Source organism: Canis aureus, chromosome 35 (genome assembly GCF_053574225.1).
Source record: "Canis aureus isolate CA01 chromosome 35, VMU_Caureus_v.1.0, whole genome shotgun sequence".
In the NCBI taxonomy this organism is placed as follows: domain Eukaryota; kingdom Metazoa; phylum Chordata; class Mammalia; order Carnivora; family Canidae; genus Canis; species Canis aureus.
This window is the reverse complement of record NC_135645.1, coordinates 8,386,000-8,411,332: the sequence shown is the minus strand read 5'-3', so window position 1 is coordinate 8,411,332 and position 25,333 is coordinate 8,386,000. Positions and strand designations below refer to the sequence as shown.

The window sequence follows — 25,333 nt, the reverse complement described above, 5'->3', positions numbered from 1 at the left end:
CAATAACCTGGGAGAGGGCAATTTGAAATGAAAGCGGCCTGAACTTTTTTGAAGGTGTTAGAACTCCGAGTGTGCGTCTTACCCACTACCCTCAGAAGTTCAGCATGACATGCTTCCCTCCACCTGCTTCTGTGAGGAATTCCAGGTTTAAGTCCAGGTTCACTACAAATGCTCCTGGGATGCCCCCGTCCACCAAGTGGGTGTTATCCTGGGCTCCCCTTCAAGCCTGAGAGTTGCATGGGGTTGCTTGCCAGTCCTGCCCCATTCTTGCAATGTAAGAATCATAGTATGAGCGAGGAATCCCAGCATTTGGTGAAGACACCCCAAAGGCAGCTTTCGGCAGCTCTTCTTTCACCTGCTTTATATTTTGGGTTTCTATACAGGTTTTTTTTTAATTTTTATTTATTATTTATTATAGTCACAGAGAGAGAGAGAGAGAGAGGCAGAGACATAGGCAGAGGGAGAAGCAGGCTCCATGCACCGGGAGCCCGACGTGGGATTCGATCCTGGGTCTCCAGGATCGCGCCCTGGGCCAAAGGCAGGTGCTAAACCGCTGCGCCACCCAGGGATCCCTCTATACAGGTTTTATTTGGGGAAAAAAAAAAGGAAGGGGCCTCCTGCTTAAAGATAAAAAAAAATTGAAAACCAGTACCTGGTGCTCCCAGACTTGGTGTTGGAGTGAGGGGGCGGAAAGGGCGCAGGGAAGGCAAGGAAGCCCAGGCAGGTAAATTGACCTGCCCAAGTTCATACAGTAAATCATGGAGGATGCGGAGGGACCTGACCTACAAGGCTCCTCTCCCCTCCCTAGCTTCCTCATCTAGGCCAACATTCTCCTCTAATGATTTTTTTTTTTTCCTAAATTGAAAGCAGACAGCCCTGTCACAGGATCGGCAAGCTTTCAAGTCTGACATACCTGAATACAGTTTAGCTTTGAAACAAAAGGAAACTGACCCACTTAATGATCTAGACACCATTCTTGTGCCACATGAGAATTGGGCATGCATAATAAACAGCTTATATAAATGAGAGTAATTAGGATTTTTTTGCCGCATCTATAACTAGTTATATAGTTGCATCTTATTTTTCCTGTAGTGTAGCATCAGTAAGCTAAGTGCTAATGTTTTTCTCTAAAACTATGTGTTTTCCTCACTGACTTTCTGATACATGTATTGGTTAGTAGACAAGGCCTGGAACTCTGCTCCCCGGGGGGGGAAGGCTGACCTGGGCACTGCCCCTTTGCCCATCACCTTGGAAGTTCAACCCAGAGTCCTGATGGTGACAAGTCAGCATAGTAACTAGAAACCAGAAGCCTGGGGAGGGCCCACAAGACTGACACGGTGACTACTGAACTTTGGAATCAAGGGTAAAGTGATGATCCTGCAGAGACAGAGAAAAATGGGTTCAGGTCTGGGAGCACAAGGGCAGAAGAAGACAGAGATATAGGGAAGCCAAGACAGCCCTTTTGCTCAGACAGGGAGGGAAAGCCCCAAGCTGGGGAGGAAGACAAAGCTGGTGACCATTAGCTGTGCTCAGGCCATCTGAAAATGGGGAAGCTACACCCCTGAGGCCTCTTGTAAAGAGTGAATGCCGTCCACTTCGGTAATTTGCTATGGCCAGCCCTGCTACCTTCAGCTGGATAAATCTGCCAGGACAGGGGTGTGTGGGGGACAAATATGTGTCCAGCTCAGAGCAGGAGCTGCTCAGGGCCAAGTACCATCCTTAATCTTTAGGAAGCTGATGAAAACCAGAAACCGTTTCTCACAGAAATGTATGCATGCACAGGTGTGAGCACACACACACACGTATACAGTTTCTGTGGCATCCACGCAGATGCCAAGTTCAGATCCTGCTGTTGATCATCTCCAGCTTTACACAGGCCTGACATGAAGGGCCAGTTTCCACCTTTTTTGCTTCCTTGACCACTTGCCTCCAACCCGGTAAGAACACTCAAGAATGGCACAAAGTTGCTCCTGGCCAACTTGGCCAGCACCATGACTGCCACCCCAACCCTCAATCTCTCCCGGGAACCAGATAACTTTATCTTCCTGCCTGGAGTAGAGGGAAAAGAGCATCTCTTCCTTGCTGATATGCGGAAAATAGTACGGTTCTGTGGTCTTCTTTTTGACCACTGAATACGAAGGTCATTGCTTGCAGCTAGGTAATGAAAATCCCATCGTTTTGTCACCTGCGCTTGGAAGGCTGCAGGTGAAGCCCTGTGAGGCCAGAGTGCATCCATAAGCATTTTTTTTAACCCCTCCATTCTCAACCAAGTGCCCAGGGTCTTCCCACAGGGTTTGGAAATGCTGGGGCCAGGAATCAAGGGACCAGTAAGGGAATGTTGTGGGAAAAGCTGTCTCCTGCCTCCATTTGTGTCATCTGTCTTCACAACGAAGGCTGAGAGGACTTTCTCACCCTTCCAAACAATCTGTCGTTTTATTTGATCCCTGAGAAAAGGGGATATTGTCTGACCCAGGGGTTTGCCATGATGGTGGCATGTTAGAATCACCTGAGGAGCTTTAAAAAAAGGGGGGGGTGATGCAAGGTGCTGCCCAGATCCCATCTCAATTAAACAATTAAATCAGAATCTCTTGGTGCCCAGGCAGGCATGGGTATGTTCTAAAAGCTTCCTAGATGATTCTGATATGTAGGCAGATTTGGGAACCACCACTTGCACTGTAGGGTTTTACAGAACATTTTCCCCCTGGATAAGGAAACTTAATGATTCACAATGCATCCTCTGAATGTCTGAAAAGACATTTTATTACTGAAGATTTTTTTCTAGTTCTTATCAGATTGAAAGGTAGAAAGGTAGAAATTAAAAGTATAATTTCTGAGGCTAAGTCATTCTCTCAGTTTGTTTATTGGTTTTTTTTTAATAACAAGTAAGTATTGAGGTACAGTGGGAGAGAAAGAAACATGCACCCCAGACTCGAGAAATGTATAGTCTAAGGGATGTGAACAAACTTTCAGAAACCGAGGCCTCAACAAAGCTTTGAAACTAGCTGTCATAACTGAAGAGAACATGTAAACGCTACTATCTACAATTAAACAGATAAGATAAACAGAAATAGGAACAAAGTCTCAGCAAGGAAGGTGAGTATTTTTCTGTCCAAAGCAGGATTTAACACTGCCTGGAGAACCAGGGCAGGTACTCTCTTTGGCTTCCTTTTTTTTCCTCCCCAGCATCTTGCCTGGCACATCCTTATCACACCCTCCCTACCTCATTCTTCATTCTTTAGGTCTCAGCTGCTTCTGGAAACCTTCCCTGACCTCCCAAGTCGGGTGCCCCTGCTGGGGACTCCCATTGAGAGTTCTGGAAGCTTACTGTCTGGCATTGAATGCCAGCTTTGCCTGTTCCCAACCCTGGTGTAAGTGACTTACCTCTTCTGAGCCTCAGTTTCCTCATCTGTGAAATGGCAGTAATAAGACTGACAGGAAGATAAATGAGTTCATACAGGCAAAGCACTTGGCAGAGGACATGCATATGGAAAGCCACAAATGTAGCTATTATTATTATAAAACCCTAGACTTGCCCTAGTATAACCACCTACCATCCATGACTGAATGAGCGAGGGCTACAGTGAAATAAGTAAATGATATGGTCGGATGGGTTAATCAGTCGTGAAGGGGGATGGGAAGCAGATTGATTGCCCCACTGAATGAAGAAGCCATTTATGCAGGGATTTCCCAGAGCCACCCGGGAGTGCAAGAGCAAAATGTCAATTTGAGTCAAAAGGGCCCTCAGAAAGATCTGGGAAAGAGCCCCAGCTACTCCTAAACCCAAAGGGAACTGAAAGAGAAATCAGATCCAGGAACCAGAGCTTGTGTGGACAGGACAGCAACCTCATCGGCTTGGGTTTAGAGGGGCATCCCCATCGCTGGGTCCCAGAATTGAACAGAAAGAACCAAAAGAGGAGAATTAAGGCCTTAAACCTTAAGGTTTAACCGACTGATAACACAAAGCCTGCCTGAATCTTACTCTGTATAGTCTGGATGTGGCCAAAAACCCACACAGAATAGAAACAGCTACTTCATCTCCCCGCACCCCTCCCTCCTGCCCCTGTCCAGACCTATGGCAACAGCCCCTTGACCGCAGGCGTGGCCTCGCCCTTCCACTTCCCCTGCCCACCCCCGCTCGAGGCCACCCAGATGCCTTCCAGCCTCAGGAGGCTCAGGCGTTGGCACTGCGGACCTGTCACCCCAGACATTCCCTGGAGTCAAGTGAACCATCTGCTGGAGGAGGCGGGAGCAGGCCTGGCCTAATGCTGGGGCAGAGGGAAACACGATGAAAGCAGGAAGACATTTTTCCATAGACTGGAGAAGCTCTCCAGTGTCATGGGAGCTGTAGCTTTTGCTGCATCCTCTTTACCCCACCCCACCCCACCCCCCATCCAGCAGGCATCTGTAGGCTAGCTGGAAAACTTTTCTGTGGGAGTGGGGAGGAGGGGAGAACAATTTCTGAATTCCAGAAGCTGATTGACCTAGGCTGCTCTGGAACACTTGCTGGGGAGTGTTTGTTCCCGGGAATCACCTCGCCGGGATTTGGTGGCTGTGCGAGTGGCTGGGCAGCAGTGGGTGGGAGGAGCAGGTGGGCTGAAAGGTCCAGGACTTAATCTGAGGATAAGAAATGCATGCCCCCCCCCCACTTTGCTCTTTTTCCATTAGATGTTGGAACTAAATATTTTTGGAACGAAGTAGTAACAGACCCTTCTAATTGGGGCGACCTGGTGCTCATTTCCTCCAGAACAGACTGATCAAGCTGAGCTGTCCACCCCCACTGGCCTCTGGGTCTCAGAACTCCACCGTCCTCTCTGTGGTTCCTTCACACCGGTCTTGGGGCCCGGGAACTTGGAGCTACTTGTTTTTTTTTTATGGTTTTGTTTTTCACTCATGACTTGCCTTGAGTTGTAGCTTTTTCCCACTCATCCCTCCCTTCAAATGACTTTTCTTTTTGCTTATGGGTGCATATCCCACCCAATTTTCTGAGCTATTTCGAAGCGTGGTACCAATGCCACGCTTGAGTTTAATTGGTCTTGATGTTCCTCCCTCAAAAGGCTGGCCTCCAGTCTTTATTGAGGTGGGGCCACAGCCTGAGAAAGCTTCAAGAGTCTAGGGCCTGTCCTTTTAACCCTCCCCCCAGGATGCAGTTTTAGGTAAGGCTTAAAATAAAGAGCACCCAGAGGAAAGATGCTCACTGCAATTCAGAGAAGAGCAGATACTGGTATTAGGATTTTTTCTGAGAGTAACTTTTGATGGAGAAAGATGAGGACATGATGTTGCTAGATGGCTAAAGGATGAAGGAGGAAAAGAAGTCCTCTTGGAAAGAGAGAAGGGACCGAGAAAAGAAGGCCAAGCCGCAAATCAGACCTGCTTGTTATTTTTGTTAGTAGAGTTACTGCATGCATTGATTGCTTACACTGTGCCCGTCACTTTATACATACAACATAATATTTTTTGACATCTTTAAGAATCAGGGTTTTTTTTAATCCCCATTTTATAGAGGAAGAAACTAGATGAAAGAGGATAATTATCTTACAACGATTATAGAGATAGGAAAGGCAGGACTTATTTTTATTTATTTTTTTAATATTTTATTTATTTATTCACGAGAAACACACAGAGAGAGGCAGAGACATAGGCAGAGGGAGAAGCAGGCTCCTTGCAGGGAGCCCAATGTGGGACTCGTTCCCAGGACCCTGGGATCAGGGATCGCAACCTGAGCCAGAGGCAGATGCTCAACCACTGAGCCACCCAGGTGCCCAAAAGTCAGGATTTAAATCCAGATCTACCTGATTCCCAAGGCCACCATTCTAGGCACAAACACAGTGCCCCAGAATAGCACATTTTATAATTTGACATTTACATACACTTTTGTCAAAACAAAACCCATAACCCTACAAAAAAAAAAAAAATAGCTTTTTCTCTCTTTGCTTAGCTCTTCCCCCAGCCATAACATCATTAATATTAATAATATTATTATGGACATCTACAGCCATTACATCTGGACATCTGCACGGCACTTTACCCTCTGCAAGGTGCTTTGCACACACATCTATTCTAGACCTACCAGCTTTCAAGACCAACCAGTCCCCACCTTTTCCTTCCAGTCCCCTCCCTGCCCACTGCAGCCACAATCCTCCTTTCCCTGTGGAACGCCCTTTGCCTTAGCGTCAAGAGCCACCCAGTTTGATCTCCATTCCCCTCATTATTCTATTTTCTAACTGGCAGGTCAGCGGCGGGCTCTGCTGGAGGCCGACGCACTCAGCAGCTCTCGCAGATTTGGAAGTGCACGGGGCCTCTCAGGGTGAGCCTGTGGCCAACACAGAGCACTTGATTGATTGACCCTGTTTCCTCCTCGGGAAGTCGGTGCTAGAGCCCTTCTAGGAAGCTCAGGACCGGAGACGCTGCTGATGGGCTGCAGCATTAGGGATCCAAGATTGTTTAAGGTTCCCCAGGGGGGCTTATGGCTCCTCCAAGATAGAAGCTGACCCAGACTTCGCACAGGATGCCCCAGAAACACTGCCTTTTCCTAGTGCCTCACCAGTTACTCCTTGGTATGAACCACATTCTTGGCGGGGCCCCAGAACCAACTGAGTTTCTGGGATAGAGTCTCAGGCACTCTTTGTTCTAGTTCAAGCTTGGCTGATGCATACCAGGCCCTGGTACCACGCCCATGGCCTGATGCTGCCCCAGAATGCCTTTGGGGCCCCCTCCCCACCTCCCCCAGGGAGAGAGGGATGAATGTCACCCCCCACCCAGCAATATATACCATCCCTTACTGTTACAGACACCACGTTTGATATATAAAGTAGGAATCTGGCAAACTATAAATAAATCTATAGCTTTCGTGACAGGCATCTGAGCTAATTTGTGTAATTATGCATATTTCTTTCCCTGGCTTTTTTTCATGTTTTTATTCAGAAACCATCTCATATGGGGTTTTCAATTCAATGCAACAAGTATTTAAGGGGGCTGAACTGTGCAAGACACTCTTGGATTTGTAAAGATGCTCTCAAGTTGCTCTCAGCCTGGTGGGGTCGCCGGAGGGGAAGGTAGCTAATAGAAGCACAGAGAACGAAATGAGGGCTCCAGAGGATGTCTACATGCGAGGCGACTGAGTGAAAGAGAGCCATTGGAGTGGGTTGTTTGTCAGGGGGGAAAATCAATAAAAATGATAGAGGGGAGATGGGATGCTTGGTGTCTACAGACAGGAAATGACATGGTTTTGCCTGAGACTTGTATTGGTCATGACTTCTGGCACCCTGAGGGAGGAGACATTAAGCTCTGGGAAAGGGAGTTGAGACTTAGGGTGGCCAGGCTTGGGGCGTGGGGGGCCGTGGTTGGGGAGACAGAAGCTGTCTTCAGGGGCAGGAGATCTGAAGCGACCCTCAGGAGGAAGCAGGGTAGCTGATCATAACAAGAGTGGCAACTGGTTCAGTGAGGGAGTCTGTTAAAAGAGAAAACTCTTTTTCATGATGTTAGCTGACCATTCTAATTATGCGTCTTGATTAAATCTAGCAGGAGGGCATCAATGTGCAACCGCGGCCTCGCCCCATGGTGTGGAAAGTTCTGTTTTGTCGCCCATGTTTTAGATGAAGACTGACTCAGAGAGGTTAAGTAGCTTGCCTAACGTCACCCAGCCGGGAAGTAGAAGAACCAGGGCTTGAAAGTGGGACTGTCCCACAGCAATTCCCATCCCACAGCTCCCTGTCCTCTGGACTCAAACGGGTCAGCTGGCAGTCAATCCGGGTCTGATACGCACAGCTCCATTTTACCATGCGTCGCCAAGGTGCTAAGTTCAGCAGGAGTTAGCCAGGCTTTAATAAAACTTCTGGCAATGGAGTTCTCATCCCAGTTTTTCAAAGTAAAACTTTTAGGTTCCAAATGGCAGGCTTCTAAACAGAGAGCATGGCCTGTTACCATAAGTAGGCCCTTCCACCACTTCTTTCCCATCTGTTTCCTGCATGCAGAGTATTATTGGGAAACAATGATGTCAGCTCTTCCATATAAATCTACACCTCCCTGCTTGCCCCTCCCCTACAATGCATATTTTTGTTCCTCTTTCTGGCTTTTGTCTTGCTGTTCTGCTCCTTAAGGACTCACGCTTTTGGCGTCAATTGTTGGCTTTCTTTTTTTTTAAATATGTTTTAGCTATTTAAGCTTATTGTGGCCTTTAAAGTGCACATGGTTTTTTGGGTCCATATTTGGAAAATCTTTTGTTTGGCTAATAGCTAGAACATGGGCCTGATGTTAATGGAGAGGAGCCATTTTGCCTGATGGAAAAGCAAAGCTAGAGGCGGGGCTCCCAAATGGGAATCAGAATTGAGGATGCAAACGCTGCTTGGGGACCCTTCGGGGGTGTTTGGACCCTGGGCACAGAGCCTGTAGCAGAAGGTCAGGAAAATATACTTATGGAGTAACCTGTTTTTTCTCCCCCCAAGTCTGACTTTCAAATGGGACATGGTTTTCCCCTTCCTCTACTGCCCCTAATGACGATTTGGTTTCAGAAAGGCAAGGGGGGAGTGGGTAGGCCTTGGAGGGTGGGGGGTGGGAGGCATGGGTTTCGAATTCTGGGTCTCAAAGGATTCTAGACCTCTCTTTCTCAGCTTTGGGCAGTGATACTCAAACTCTACTGGGCGTAAGAATGACTAAAACTGCAATTTTTACTTTTAAAATTGAATTTCAAGTCAAAAAATATTAATTAAATTTAGCTCACTGTGAGTACACTATAAGGAGTATTAGAAATACTCCTTAAATTCCATTTCAGGAGTATTTCTGAAACCAAATGTTCATCTAATAAGAATTTCCAGTAGGCATTTGCCGAGGTCCTGTAGCATCCGGGTCTCCGGAGAGCATGGGGCTTCACTGAATGAGTTCTATCGTTTATGGGGCTGCGAGCTGTCAAGTGCCACTGCATAGCAGCATCTGAGGTCGGTCCCTCAGAGGTTCTGCTTTTGTAGGTCTCAGATGGGGTCTCAGAATCCACATGTTTAAAGATGAACTCCAGGTGCTTCTGATATCTTTGGTCTACAGATCTCGCTTTCAGAAACGTTGCCTGAGCCCACAGAAAGAAGCAGCTGAATGAAACCACATGATTTTTATTTTTCTTCATTATACTTTATACATTGCTCAAATTTTCAACAGTAAACATGTATTTTTACTATTTGAATTGGAAAAAAATCTTTTAAAATTTTAATGGGAATGGGATGTCTTCATTCGTAAAGCCTTTTTGTATTAATCCTTATTTTAAAACTTCTGTTTGCTTTCCTGCTTTACTAGGTGCAGATTAGTGATATCAATGAACTTCTCTGAGAAGCAGTGTGACAAGGTGGTTGGTTAGCATGTGGCTTTTTTCGCTGATAATCTGCCTTGGTTCAAATTTCAGCTCTCCCACAAACTAGCTTTGTGACCCTGGACAAGCTTACCAGATCTCTCTGTTTCCTCATCTGTGAAGTAGGGATTATATGATATTATTGCTCAAGGTTATGAGGACTAAATGAACTAGTGTACTGCCTAAAATTAAGCAAACCTTCCGTTAAGTGTTGACTCTGGTTATTATTTCCTTGGTGATTGGAAATCTTACCCTGTTTCAGCCTCATTACTCAGAATGTGGTTCCTGAGTAATGCTACAGATATGGAAGTTAAGGGAGCTGAGAACACATACTATTCCGAGGCTGCCGTATATCCTTAGGGTCTTCCTCTTTAAAAAAAAAAATCTTTAATATACATCCGATTATTTATCTTCTTTGGTTGGATGCATAAAAATGCTAGTCTTAAGACTTTTATTTGTTGATAAATATTTCAGGGGTGGGACTGTGGCGAACTTTCTAAATTTTACATTTCTTTCGTAATCAGAAAAAATAACCTAAAAACAAAATCGAAAGGAAAAAAAAGGAGAGTTAATGGTAAAAGGCTATAATCATAGGGACAGCCATCCAGTCTTCTAGTTTCCATTTGTATTTCAGGAGGGCTGTACACCTGGAAAATGAGCCTGTTTTCATCAGTGATGGAACATCGTGAGGCCTGAGTTTTAGCTGGCCCATAGGTTATTTCACATCTGCCTATTTCTTTGCTTCACAAATGCATTTTGACAGTTGACTGAATGCAATAGATCTGACTCGATCTTAGTCTGTATGGACAGAGTCTTATGCTGTAGAGCATAGGGATCCATACTACACTCTTCATGGGTTGAATCAAATATGGAGTCTGTATTCACATCTCAGTGCTTTATTTGAAGATGGAAGCTTGTACACAGAAGCATATCTAGGAAGGTGAACAGGGTGGGGAAGTGTAGACCTTTACTTCTCTACTTCTACTGCCACCTGTCATAGTTTCCTAAATTGTCTCCTCCCTGTGTAGATAGAAAATTTGCAGAAAAAACCCAAACAAACAAACAAACAAAAACAAACAAACAAAAAATCTGCTCCTTGAAGACTGGGGTCGTTCCCTATTTCCTTGTGTGTTAGATGTCTGCAGGACTGGTTCCTTTCTGGAGGCTCTCAGGGAGAATCCATTTTCTTGCCTTTTCCAGCTTCTAGAGGCTGTCCTCCTTCCTTGGTTCACGGCCCCTCATCATATCTTCTGATTAAGAAATCAGAAGGTCTCTTTCTTGTAAAGACCCTGTGATTACATCAGATAATTCAAGATAGTCTCCTAGTTCTGAGATCCTTAGCTTGATCACATCTGCAAAAATCCTTCTAGACATATGAGGCAACATTCACAGGTTCCAGAATAAGGATGTGGACTTCTTTGAAGTGCCATTACTCAACCCACCACAATCTGTTTTCCCCACAGTACATTGGCTTAATAGATATTAATAAAGTGAATGAAGGGAATGGGAGGGGAGGTGATGATGGGAGGGGAGAAAGAGATGGACATCAGCATGTTAAGCACTTACCATAAACCAGGCTCTGGGTTAGCTGGGACACAGGAATGAACGTGCATTGTCTGTCCCTGTGGGAGCTCAAGTCTCATGCAGGAGATGGGTGCATTCTCAACTGATTCTCACACAAACCACAATGGGAGATGAATGACATTAATTCTGACTCAGAGAAGCTGGATCTTCTAAGATGAGTGGAATCTGAGAGGTCTCTTCCTGCAAGGAAGATATTCCAGACAGAGGGGAGAAGCTAAGCAAAGGCATTGGGTGTAAAACAATATGGCAGGATCAACATTCTCAAAAGAAGAACAAAGAGAACAAGGGTGAAGCATGAGCCACCCACCTGCTTGGATAGGTTTATAAGAGCAAATGGATTATTAAATGACCATTATACATCTTCCAAAGGAAAAAAAAAGAGCGATGAACACAAATGTACCAGTTTAAATTCCAGTTTGATAAAGGAAGACTCTTGAGCCACCCTTAAAGCTTCTGTGTCCTTTTTGCTGTTTCTCCTGTTGCTAGTAAGAAAAACATTGGACCCTGGTCTAGGAATAAACTTCCTCCAGGTGGAGGAAAAATGAAATGCCCCAGGCAGTTATAACCCAGAGTTTCAGTTTATTCCATCTATTTATAATCTTGGGAAATTTTGCTTTTCTCTGTCTGGTGGATGATAACCAGAGCGATGTTTAATATTTCAAATCCAAGTTTTATTTGAGTTGAAAAATTTTATAACGTTCCTTCCCACCTACCTCCTGGCCAGACTTCTCCTCCATCCCACGTCTTTTCCTTCCAAGTTTCTCTTCACCTTTGTCATTCCTCCAGTTTAAGAAACCATGGAGCAGTTATCACATCCATCATTCTTGTCAGTTCTACTCCCAGGCGGCATTTTGAGCTTGGCCCAGCGCGCTCCTACTCCACTATTGGATGGCCATCCCCATCTCAGAGCAGGGTCCTCCCCACTCTGCTAGCTCTCCATCTCCAAGGAGACCTCGGGGTCCCTTGGAGGTGGGCCTCCCTGGCCAGTGCCCGCCTGACCTCTGCCAGATTCCACAGCTCCAAGAACTAAAAATACTTCAGCCTCTGCTTTTCCCTCTGGCAGACGCTCAAACTGATCCTGTCCCTTGTGACTGAAAAGCAGAGGAGCAGAAGGAAGCAAGACTAGCTGGATGGTCAGCCAGCCGCCCTGAGGTGCTCCTCCCGGAGGTGCATTTGCTCCGATTCGGGACAGCAGTTGTCGCCTTTCCTCCCTCGAGAATAGCTCCCCTGGCAATGCTGTGCCATCCCTTGACCCCTAATTGGAATTGGTGGAGTCATGAAAAAAATACAGGATGTGATTTTAATGAGGAATAAACACCTGCCACAGGTGCAAGCCATCCTCTTCTCTTGTAAAATTATAAAAGTAATTGTGAAAGAAAGAAAGAAAGAAAGAAAGAAAGAAAGAAAGAAAGAAAGAAAGAAAGAAAGGAAAGAGAGAGAGAGAGAGAGAGAGAAAGAAGAAAGAAGAGAGAGAGAGAAAGAAAGAAAAGAAAGAAAGAAAGAAAGAAAGAAAGAAAGAAAGAAAGAAAGACAGACAACATGGAGATTTATAAAGCACAAGGTCTCTTCTCACATCCCTGTAGTCCCATGTGTCAGTCTGGGCCGGATCAACTGGACCAGTTCTGTACAGCAGAACTTTCTGAGGGAAGCGTGCTCTGTCTGCACCATCCAATTTGGCAACTACTAGCCACACGCGGCTGTTAGCACCTGAATGTGGCTAGCCCTACTGAGGAACTGAACTTTACATTTTAATTTATTTAAATGTACCTAGCCACATGTGGCCAATGGTTATTGAATTGAACGGCACAGAGAACTTTCTCTGTATGTGCTAAAAAAATGTACACATCGAATGAGTTTGTTTTCTGTCCCACAAAGTGACAACATATATATGTTTTGAAATATGCAGCTTTAAATAACAGTAGATCTTGGAGAACTATCCATTTTTGTAATTATAGCTCAATCTCACTCTTTTTAATCACTGCATGGGGTTCTGCTGAATGGATGGGTTTTTAAGGTTAATTTTATTTCTTAAATCATGTATCATATTTCTGTGTTTCCGAATGTAAAAGACTCTGAAAGGCATAGTAAACAGATCTCCCTCCCTTCCCTGCCCTCATCCTCCCTGTTCCTCATCCCAGAAGTAACTAGTGTTAATTTTCTTGGAAATCTTTCTCTAGATACTCTGTGCATGATATACATACTTCTTATAAAATATCTTGATGTATTTAACTGTTTCTTTCCCTTTTTTACATGTTCCTATAAGATTTCTCTTATGATCTAAATACTGATCAATTGATTTAGTATTTATTGAATATGTTGTAGGAGTCATGCATCATCTCATTGATAATTGTTATTATCTATAACTTATTGAATATTAATACTGCTTCCCTTTGCTTATAATGAGGGTTGAATTTGCTTAGTCCACATACTTCTAGTTATGCTTTAAACTTGCGTTCCAATATTCCTTAGGGATGTTGGCTGGTCAATCCATATCTGTCAGCTGAGTCCAGGCCCTGGGTTAAGGCTGAGGCTGAGGATAGGGAATAGTTAGAAGCTCTTTGGCCCCATGCCCCATATCCATGGCATCTTGAACACAGAGCTCTGGTCATCTGAGCCATCCTAGCACAGGCCGCAGAGACCCAAGAAGTGGGTGAACAACAATGAAACAGGTGGCAGCCTAAAAAGGAAACGTATCCCGAAGTTGAGCATCCATAATTTGGCAAAAATTATAGACAGAGTATATCTTCTAGTAGGATTGATAAAGAGAATGTCTGCTAAGAGCCTGTCGCCAGTATCACTCCCTACATCCTTGAATGACTTTCCAGTGCCCTCAAGACAAACATCAGCTCCATAAACACCAATAAGGTTGACCAGCTGTCATACTTAGAGACCTGCCTTCTCTGTAGCCTTAATAAACACCAGCATCCCACCCGAGCATTACCCCTGGCCACACGATACTTCTCATAGTTTCTCAAAAGTACCGTGCTCCTCATGCCCTCAAGTGTTTGTATATGCTCCTCTCTTGGTATAGAATAGTCAGCCTACCTCCTATCTCTCTTTAGTGCTACCAAGGGTCTTGCTAACTCCATCATTTGGGTCATGGAGTGGATCCTCCAGGATGCCTTCCCTGACCCCTCTGAGGAAGAGTGGGGTGCCTGTCCTATGTGTTCCATCCTACCCTGTACTGTCCAGTGCTGCTCTTATCACACTGTATATACCATCCTCACATCCACCCTATCCCTGCCTCATTCTAGACTCTCCATGACCCTGAGTCAACTCTGTGAGATGGGGATCCATGTCTCTTGGTTCACCACTTTACCACTGGTGCCTAGCATAATGCTCATAATTATGTGTTAAAAGAGTAGATGGAGCCAGGGAAGGGCAATGCTTGCTGTCCTGGGTCCTAGTGGTGGTGGAGTGGGTACGGAGGAGTGTGTCTTCGTGAGTATCTTACACAGAGGCATGCATCTGTTATGTGACTATGTACCCAATGTGGAGACTGTGGAGGTGGAGGAGGAATCCACTGGTTGAGTGTGGGGTGGGATCTTCATTCTGCAAATAATTGTCCACTGGTCTTCAGCAAATCACACTCTCTGAATCTCAATTTCCTCATCCAAAAGGCAGAAATGAGACTTAGATGAGAAAATACAGGCTAGGGTACCTAGGTGGCTCAATCAGTTAGAGTTTGCCTTTGGCTCAGGTCATGACCCCAGGGTCCTGGGATTGAGGCCTGCATCGGGCTCCCTGCTCTGTGGGGAGTCTGCTGCTCCCTCTCTCCCTACCCCTCCCCCCCACTCATGCATTCTCCCTTAAATAAAGAAATAAAAATCTTTAAAAAAAGAAATATAGACCAAAGAGCTTTTAAAATGGGAAATGAATTCCGGTATTTATGAATGCCACAGTTATCTGGCAGTTTAGACACTTGTGCTCAGAAAGGACTAACAGGCCCCAGAGGCTGTGTTTACTGCAATGCTGTGAATTTCATGCCTTCTTGTAGACATCACCCACTTCCATGTTGGAAGGAAACCAGGAGAGTTGTTTCCCTGACATAACCGCCCCTCCACCCTGGTCCCTCCCCAGCCCTGCCAGCTTCAAGACCCCCATCCTCGGGGTCTTTAAGTATGTCGTGCAGGTGCACAGCTAGGGCTCCCCTTTCATTCAGTGTGCTGGGATCATCCCGTGCCAAGGCAAACACAGAGATAAATGAACTAGAAGCTAATGTGTCACTTCAGAGCTGACAGAATCGCAGAAAATTGTTATCCAGACTTCTTGTTTAACACACAGAGAAGCCCGAGGCCCTGGACAGTACAGTAATTTGCCTGAGAAAGTGCAGCTGGCCAGTGGTGTTTTCTGGCTGCCAGTTGGTGTTAGCCAGAAATAACGGGTCAGTGCATTTCTCAGAACCACCCAGCATCAGGAATCCCTGAAAGAGGAGAAGAGGCCCAGATGATACTGCCTTTAACAGAGAAGGAGGGTTCATAAGACTACCTCACAGCCTGAGAAAAATATCCTTTATTATAAGGCTGGTTAAAAGGATGATATATATTTACTGGCATAGAAAGATGTCCAACAATATCTAAGTGAAAAAGCTCCCAAAATAGATATACAGTATAATTCTATTTCGGTAACTATTTTTATTTATTTATTTATTTATTTATTTATTTATTTATTTATTTATTTATACATGAGATATATATATAGAGAGAGAGAGAGGCAGAGACACGGGCAGAGGGAGAAGCAGGCTCCATGCAGGGAGCCCTATGTGGGACTCGATCCCAGGTCTCCAGGATCCCACCCTGGGTTGAAGGCGGCGCTAAACTGTGAGCCACTATTTTTATAAGAAAAAGTCTGGGGGGATATACTCAAAACATTAACAATACAGCTTTTTCTGTCTTTTGCATACTTTGCCACGTTGCTTTTTTTTTTTTTTAATGCTTTGGGGTTTTTTAAATAATGTATATGTATAATGTTTATACTTTGGAAAAACAATAAGGCATTTTCATTTTGTAAAAGCGTACATATTCCCTAAATTATTCCAACTTTCTTTACTCTAATTTTGCTTTTATCAACAACTTTTATCAACTGCAATTTGCCCTCCTGACAGAGGCCCCCACCTATACAGAGGCTAGATGCAATTGTGAATTCCTATTTTTAAAAAAAAGATGAAATTGCCATTAGATACCACAGAGTCATCCCGACAGAACTTGGTTGCAGAGAATGGATCACTCTCAGATGGACTTGCCAAATTCAGGTTCTGATTCTGCCAAGGAGAAGACAAAGAGCCTGGTCTGTGATGACTGTGATGGACCAACTTCCCCCATGCACACACCCCGCGAGGCCCCCCTAAACACATCAGCTGGACTCAGTCCTACGGTCACTGCTTGGGGCTCAGGGTAAAGCACTCTGGGAGCTTTTGGCAGCACATCCTTGAATCTCCAACATAGGGAGAGAGAACTTTGGTTTGAGGTTGTGCAAAAGTATGGCTAGCTGACTGCTCTGGCCACCTGCTGAATTTTGCAAGAGACTTGCATGATGCCATCAGAGGCTATGAGACAAATATTTTTGAGTTTGTAAAAGTGAAGTCCTAAGTTAATAGAAGGACAGGGAAACTGCCAAGATGGCAGGGGTTAGGGGAGGGGTAACTAACCCTTAGATGGTGCATTTACCAAGTGCTTTTACCAAATTGTCTCATTTGTCCTTCATAATCCTGTGAGTGAGATGACAGGTTATTATTACATCTGCTGTGTAAAGAGGGCACTGATGATCCCCAAGGACTCAGAACTGGTAACACCAAATCTGTGGCCTTTACTTTGTGCGTAGTAGGACACAAGATTTGTGTAGATACCAGGTATGCTTAAAGCTCTGAATTAGGGGGATCCCTGGGTGGCGCAGCGGTTTAGCGCCTGCCGTTGGCCCAGGGCGTGATCCTGGAGACCCGGGATCGAATCCCACGTCGGGCTCCCGGTGCATGGAGCCTGCTTCTCCCTCTGCCTGTGTCTCTGCCTCTCTTGCTCTCTCTGTGTGACTATCATAAATAAATAAAAATTAAAAAAAAAAAAAGGTCTGAATTAGGAATCAGAAGACCTACGTATTTGTCATGTGAGCTTGTTGGGAGTCCCTTCATCTTTCTGAGCCTTAGCTTCCTCATCTGTAGGATGGGAATAATAATACTTGTCCAGCTTGCTTCATGGGGTGGGGATCTGACAAGAAAATGAACACCAAAATAGTATACTTCGAACATAGTGAATTGCTAAAGGAATAAAAAAGTATAATTTCCCAGGGCAGGACTGAGGGATATGTGTTTGAGAATAACTTTCTCTAAACAAAACTGTTATTTTAGAACTGGATAAACTTACTGCAGCCCCCAACAATCCAATAACCCCCAACGAGTTCCCTAGGAAGCCAAACCATCTATTTTCATGCCTCCTATCCTGCTTCAGGTAGATTTTCAGCTTTGAAGATAAGTAATCAGGTTTCCTGGAAAAAGAAGCATCCCTGACCAGCTGCCCCTTTTCTCTGAAACCCACCAGGATTGGACTGGGCTTGAGTTTGGGATTTCTTCCTCAAATACTTGCTTGGGAGCCTATACTTTAATCCTAAAAAATTGGGCTTGCTTACATATTTTGAGGGGTATTTAAATACAAATGAACTTAGATTTGTGGGGCGCCCAGGTGGCTTAGGTCATTAAGCATCCAACTCTTGATTTGGGCTAGGGTCATGATTTCAGGGTTATGGGATTGACCCTCGCGCCAGGCTCTGCACTGGACATGAAGCCTGCCACCACCACCCCCAACTCCCCAATCAATCAATCAATCAATCAATCAGCAAGCTTAAATTTGTGCTATGCTTTTCCCATAGAAGGGACCATCACAGAGGCCTAGAGTGAGGGCTCTGGGATCCCCCACCCTGCTTAAGCAGAGCATTTTTGCTTTCTTCAGTCCTATTTGTTTTATGCTTTGGGGTAAAATGTATCTGAACAAAACACTTTATGTTTTAAAAAAATAAGTTTGAAAAAAATAAAAATAAAAAAATAAGTTTGAAAACCACTGCTGCTTAAATCTGCAAATCAGCAAAACTCCTTTTTCTTTTTTGTCTGAGGGTCACCCACCCAGCCAACCATTGATCTCATGTGCCCACTCCTGACCTCACTAATACCTCCTTTCTGAGATCCTGTTACCCTGAGGTCTGCCCTGGAACCTTTCCTCTGGACAGTCCAGGTGTCCTGTGTGTTTTGTTTGGTTTGATGACATTTCACAAAGGGCCTGCAGAACACCCACGCAAATTCAGTTCGTTGGCAAAAAATGTTCAGCACCCGTATGTAATGTGCTGTTTTCTGTTTTCTAGGATAGCGAAGTTTCCGTTTTCAATGGGAAGAGTATAGAAATAAGGCAGAGAGGGGGGGCCTGGGTAGCTCAGTCGGTTGAGTGTCTGACTTCAGCTCAGGTCCTGATACTGGGGTACTGGAATCAAGCCCCGTGTCTGGCTCCCTGCTCAGCAGAGAGTCTGCCTCTCTCACCCCTCCCCTTGCTCTTATTTTCAACTACCCCCCAAATAAATAAATAAAATCTTAAAAAAAAAAAAAAAAAAAGAAAGAAGGCAGAGACACAGGGCTGGCATTCATGCCTCTTCTCTAGATTTTTATGAATAATTCTTAGCCTTCTTGCCATAGTGGGTATAGTTTCTTATGTGAACACTAGCGACGTAGAATAATTTCTGGCATTAGAGAGGAATCTCCATTAATGTGGGAGGAAGGGAAAGAAAGAAGAAACAAAAGGAAAGAAGAAAGGAAGAGAGATCTGAAGGAGGAATGGAATTGGAAGGTGGTACAGAAGAGTAGCTTTAGAATTTTTGAAGTGGCCAACCTAGGTGGAAGACTAGCTTTTGCTAATGATGTTTTGTGTGGCGGGAGTGAGCAGCCTCAGTTTCGTTACCTGCACTAAGAGGGTAAAAATATTTACCTTATACACTCACAGGGATGTTGTGAGGATCAGCTGAAATGTTGAGTAGGAAAGGGACTTTCAGATCTCACTTAAGGAGGTCATTGTTCCCCAAACTGAAAACTGTCGTCATTTTTTTCACTGTTCTTTGAACAGATGGTTTGAGGGATTAGGATCTTTCCCTCTTTCAATTTGATTTTGGAGCTCTGAAACTAAACCCAGCTGTTTCTACAAAGTTTTCAAATGCTAGGTCTCAGTAGTTTTTTACTGGGTAAAACTCAGCATCTTTATAAATGATCTCCACTGGAAGTCTCGAATGATGTTGTATAATTTAAAGATAGTAATGACAGAGAAGTTACAGTCTAATTAAAAAAAAAAATGTCATCTAATAATTTGAATTTTGCCTTAAATGTAACTTCTTCACTCTGCAAATGCAGGCCTGCTTGATTTATCTTGAACCTCACATTATTTAGAAAAATAAAAAGATATTTTACTTCCTGATCAACTAATGTAATCTGGTTTCACTGAGCTCAAGAAATAATAGTTCCTTCTTTTCTTGGCTAAGGGAGCAAATTACCAAATGATATAGATTATTTACATATTTTATTTAGATTTCCTAAAACAACTAGATTTTACTTATTCTTGCCTACTCTTAATTGAATACTATAGAATCAATCTCTCACTTATGATTATTTTAAATTGAACATTCAAATTTCTGTCTAAAAATCTTAAAAAAAAAAAAAAAAACTAAGCCTAGTGTGGAATGTAGTAATAACTCAATGAACAAATATTTCTGGGAAGAAAATTTGAGAAGTGGTGAAAACAAGCTGAACTGCATTCCAGTATTGGATGGACATCCATCTCTTGGTCCATTGACCTGCTCCCTCCTTTTTTTTTTTTACATACAGGTCACATTACTCAAAAAAAACAAAAAAAAAAAGCCTTTTCAAAATAAACAATGCTGCTGATCTAGTCTATCTTGGGACTCATTGTTAAAAATTCTTCCCTTCTGCTGTCTTCTTCTGGGCAATACCAAACAAACATTAACAACTGTGGAACAGATGTTCTAACTAGAGAAGATTCCAAAGCTGGGCTCAAACGCATCCGCAACCAGAACAAGACACTGACCACAGAGATTAATCTTTCTGGTATGGGTGTTATGAGATAAAAGCACCTTCTGGATTTCATCACATATTTTTATAAAACACCCTCTAGAGGGTTGTGGGGTTTGGGTTTTTGGGGGTTTTTTGGGGTTTTTTTTTGTTTTTTGTTTTTTTTTTTTTGGTATTTTAGAGCAGGGTCAGAAAATTCTTTATTTTGTGACCCAACTGTCATCCAAATGCTATATATTCGGTGTTTGCTGTTTTAGGCAGTAAACCAAAATGCTTTCCGTTCCTCTATTATAATTTTCAAATTACATGATTTCTTTGCTACCTTCTTTGATTTTGACATGAGGTATTAAGAATTCACTGCACACTATAGCATAAGAAATTTTAAAAAGATAACATTTCACTGCATTCCATGAGTTACAGGATACCAAGCAGGATGGGCTCCCGCCTTCCATCTAGGCACGGACACAAAGTTATATCCAAACAACACATTGGGCTCTTTATCTCTTCATTTAACTGCTAAGTATTTCTAGAAATCCTAACCTTGTCTTAGTGCTGAAACATCCTATCTCCTGGCTCTAGTAACCTTTAATTTTAAAAAAAGTGGTTCCTCCTGCCCCCCTGTAACCTACTTGAGTGATTGGAGAACAGAGTGATGAAATTGGGAAGACTGGAGGGTGATAGTGTTGGGGAGATGCTATCCACAAGGCCCTGAATCTAATACGTCTTTCCACCTCATTCCCTGTATAGAGTGCACAGCTTTCAATGGTTGGGGGAGAAAAAGTGAGATCAGCAACAGAGGTGACATCAGTAAGGCATCTCCCTTGTCGGGAAGAGTCAAGGGAGGGGAATTAGAAATACCCAAGACATCCTTAAGCAACTTTTTTTTTTTTTTTAAGATTTTGTTTATTTATTCATGAGAATACTCAGAGAGGAGAGAGAAGCAGAGACACAGGCAGAGGGAGAGGCAGGCTCCATGCAGGGAGCCCGATGTGGGACTTGATCCCGGGTCTCCAGGATCACGCCCTGGGCTGAAGGCGGCGCTAAACCGCCGAGCCACCGGGGCTGCCCCCAACAGGGAACTTTTTGTATGTGGTTTGTTAACCACCCGGAGAATCCTAGATTTCAATCCCAGAATAGGAATTTTGCTTTCTACCATAACATAGGTTCTCAACACAGTTTATGCTCCATCGGTGATTTTCATACCATTATCTAGTGTTAGATTATTTGAGGGATACTGCTGTATTCTTCATTCTACCAGGTCCTTACACAAGACTGGAAGTTGTCAAACCAAAGAAACCTGCTTTTATGAATTAGTTTGTATTTTCCTGCTGCTGCATAAGGATCTCCAGGAACACACAGCATGTAGACATGTGGCTTTCTTGATTTTCTCCCCTTCCCTCCTCATAGAAAAGTTATGAGCTCCAAATAAGGGGCCATTTCATTGTTAGGCATTTTCTAACCCCAAATGAGCATAATTATCATCCGCTTGGGTTGAGATACAAAATACTCTACTGGTATCAATAATCTCAGGCCAAACATAAACATATTGTTTGTGTTTTTGCATATCTAATCTTCATGATTAGAAAGTATTCTCTTGATAAATACATTTGCTGTAAAATAAACTTTCATGACGACATTACCTTACCTTTTACTGCTTTACCTCCTTTCCTAAGTAATCATGTTTATGAATATATTCTTTCCTTTGCCATTAAGAGTTCCATTCCAACGTGGTCCCTTCTCCCCATGAATCAGTATGTCCTTGTCAATCAGGAATCAGCTAGATCTCATCATTTCCTTTCTGTGTATTATAAAGTTAAGATATTTGCCTCTCCTTTGGCCCAATGAGACATGGTCTTCCCTTTCATTAATATCATAGATGTATAAAAATTGTCCCATACCCTCTAGCTTCCACATCTTTTAAATTATGGAAAATCTTTCAATTGGTGGAAAAATCACTCAAGTACATTTTATCTTCTTTCACCCAAGCCTAGTAACTTCCTGCTCATTAGTGATTTCATGTTTTATATGCGTGTGTGTGTGTGTGTGTGTGAGAGAGAGAGAGAGAGATTATGGAAAGTTTCTGAAATTAATATTTTAATTAAATGATACATGATAATACATAATAATAATACAGTAATACATTTACTAATAATACATATTTATCCATATCGTAGAGAAGTTGGAAAATATATAAACATTTTAGGAAAAAAGATGTAATTTATTTCTGGTTTTTTTCTATGTATATTTTCCATATGGTTGTGATTATGTTGTGTGTGTGTGTGTGTGTGTGTGTATCTTGCTCTCGCTTAACATTATACCTTTGGTCTTTATTCTAGTTATCAAACCCCACGTTTAACAAGAAGACCACAGTGGAGTATTTTGAGGCATATGCCTCTTATGTTGTATTTCTTTAGAATAGATCCCCGGAGGGGTGCCTGGGTAGCTCACCGGGTTAAGCCTCTGACTCTTGGTTTCAGCTCAGGTCATGATCTCAGGGTCTTAGGATCAAGCCTTGGGTTCCCAGTTCAACAGGGACTTCGCTTGAAGATTCTCTCCTTCTGCCCCTCCTCCTCCCTGCTCAATCCCTAAAATTAATAAATAAATCTTTAAAAACATTTCCCAGAAGTAAATGACTGGGTAAAAGGTGTATTATTAGGACTTTCTGTTTGGTAGTGAAGGAACTCAAACTAGGTAAGAATGAAAGGGAAGTAGTGGTGATTGATTCATAATACAAGCAGACCTCTGCAAAGGGGCTGGGGGGGGGGGGGGGGTTCAGTGAGCGAGGACCTGAGAGCGAACCTTTAACTTTCTGACTTTTCCCTTGTCTCTGGAATGGAATAAATAGCGTTTATCTTATAAAGATAGAGGAGAACATAGATCGTGCATTTTAAGTGCCTAACTCAGAGGCAGCCTTGCACCACCTTCCATCTTTCGGCAGAGCCAAGATTTTGTTTCTGAGCTTGTGCTGCCGCGGGGTCGAGCCCTTCACTCCGTTACCCTCGAGGCTCCTTTTCTCCTCCTCGCCCGGTGCTTCCCGAGGGCTGGTCCCGAGGGGCTCCCCTGCGCGCCCCGAGCCACCCCGGGGCTCCCGCCGCTCCCGGCCCCGCAGCCCCGCTGGTTTCCCCGATAGCCCCGGCGCCCTCCGTCCTCCTCCCGCCGTAGCGCTGCGAGGCCCACGCGGAAAACAAAGGAACGTCAGACGGAGAAGCGGCCGGTGGGGACCGAGGGGCGGCGGGCCTGGGGGGCCCTCCCCGTGCGCCCCGCACAGGCCTGGGGGCTCCGGGCCCGGTGCTGACCCGGGTCTGGGTCGGACCCTGCGCCTGGCTCCGCGCGGGCGACTGGGAGGAGACGGGGGCCCAGGCGACCGCGTCCCGCGACACCCGGCCCGGGGGTCCCCCGTCGGCTCTTCCCCCCGCGGGAGGCGGGGCGACCTGGGCTGCCGTGGGGTCAAGGCCCCGCACCCCACCCCGCACCCCCGGCCCGGGGGTGCCCCGTCGGCTCCTCCCCCCCCGGGAGGCGGGACGACCTGGGCGTCCGTGAGGTCAAGGCCCCGCACCCCCACAGCCCCCACACCCGGCCCGGGGGTGCCCCCCCGTGGGCTGCCCCTCCTGGGAGGCGGGGCGACCTAGGATCCCGTGAGGTCAAGGCCCAGCACCCCACAGCCCCCACACCCGGCCCGGGGGTGCCCCCCCGTGGGCTCCCCCTCCTGGGAGGCGGGGCGACCTGGGCTGCGGTGAGGTCAAGGCCCCGCCCCCCACCCGGCCCGGGGGTCCCCCGTGGGCTCTTCCCCCCCCCCGGGAGGCGGGGCGACCTGGGCTGCCGTGGGGTCAAGGCCCCGCCCCCACACCCGGCCCGGGGTCCTCCCCGTGGGCTCCACCCCCCCGGGAGGCGGGGCGACCTGGGCTCCCGTGAGGTCAAGGCCCCGCACCCCCACACCCTCCACACCCGGCCCGGGGGTCCCCCCGTGGGCTCCCCCTCCTGGGAGGCGGGGCGACCTGGGCTGCCGTGGGGTCAAGGCCCCGCCCCCACACCCGGCCCGGGGGTCCACACCGTGGGCTCCCCTTCCCGGGGGTCCCCGACTTGGGCTCCCGTGGGGTCAAGGCCCGCTCCCTCCCATCCCTCCGCAAGGGAACGGGGACGCTGGCTTCCTCCCGGGCCGCTCCGCCCCCGGGGTCGGGTCCCCATCTGCACCCCGCGCCCCCGCCGCGTCCGGGAAGCTGGGCCCGAGCCCCCGGAGCCCCGCGGCGCCCCCTCGGCGGCTGGGGGAGCCCCCGCGCAGGGCGGGGCAGCGCGGCATCCTCGCCCCCGCCGCCAAGGGGCCCGCCCAGCCCGCGCCCAGCCCACGCGGGGCGGGGGGGGGGGGTGACCTCATCCAGGAGGAAGGGAAACCGGATCGATGGGATTGATGGCCGGAGAAGGGAGGATGCGTCCAGACTTTAGGAAAGGGCCTCCTTGCCTCCTGCTGCGAGCTTGGCTTGGCCGCCTGCGCCGCCCTGGGCAGAGCCTGGGCCTTCGGGTTCTCAGGCCAGATGAGCTCATTTTTTTTTTTTTTTAAGATTTTATTTATTTATTCATGAGAGACCCAGAGAGAGAGGCAGAGACATAGGCAGGGGGAGAAATAGGCTCCATGCAGGGAGCGCGATGTGGGACTCGATCCCGGGACCCCAGGATCATACCCCGGGCTGAAGGCGGCACCAAACCGCTGGGCCATCGGGGCTCCCAAGATGAGCTCATCTCGACCAGAAAACGGCTGCATCACTCTTGTGGCTCATATCCTTACTTTCAAAGGGAGGGATTCGTTTCCTTATGAAAATTCTCCGTTCCCTTTCTTCTCCCTTCCTTGCATCTCAGTTACATTCTAGCTTATGCTTCCGGTTGTTGAGACTGTTCCCACGTTTCTCCCTCCTTCGTCCTTGCTCCTTCCTGCAGGGAATGGGCGGGTGGATCCCCAGGGAGACAAACAGGGCACACTCATGAATGAAACAGAAAAGTTAGGCCCCAGGGGCCCTCTGCCACTGTGCGCTTGCTTTCTTTAGGTTAAAAAGTGGGGCTCCTGCGTTCCCTTCAGGGCCGACATGGTAGATTCTGCTGTCCAGCTGGACGTAATCCTAGGTCAGATGACTGCCATCGAGCACTCCTCTCTTCCCTCTTTCCCCCTTCTTAGAACAAACCATCTTCGTTAGTCCCCTCCCATCTCCAGGACACTAAGCATTCTCAGTTCACTTCTCATCCTCCTACTGTCTAGGAGGGTCGCTGGCAAATGGAGAGCCATGGAAAAAGGGGGAGGGATCATGTAACATATTTGTTGGTACAGAATCGTCACAGTTTTAAGATTACAACTGCCCTGTCCTGAAAAGGATAGTGCTGAG

General features: G+C 45.9%; 1 protein-coding gene and 1 long non-coding RNA gene across 2 annotated transcripts in view; one reads left to right on the top strand and one right to left on the bottom strand.

The window, feature by feature from the left end:
• Window positions 1-25,333, top strand: part of ARHGAP31 (Rho GTPase activating protein 31) — a 110,970-nt gene that overhangs the window by 1,648 nt on the left and 83,989 nt on the right. The window lies entirely within an intron of this gene.
• On the bottom strand, window positions 10,300-12,272 carry LOC144305165 (uncharacterized). Its single transcript, XR_013372201.1, has 3 exons — window positions 11,629-12,272; window positions 10,898-11,095; window positions 10,300-10,620 (listed from the first exon to the last, which is right to left on the bottom strand). It is a non-coding gene; the product is annotated as an uncharacterized LOC144305165 (long non-coding RNA).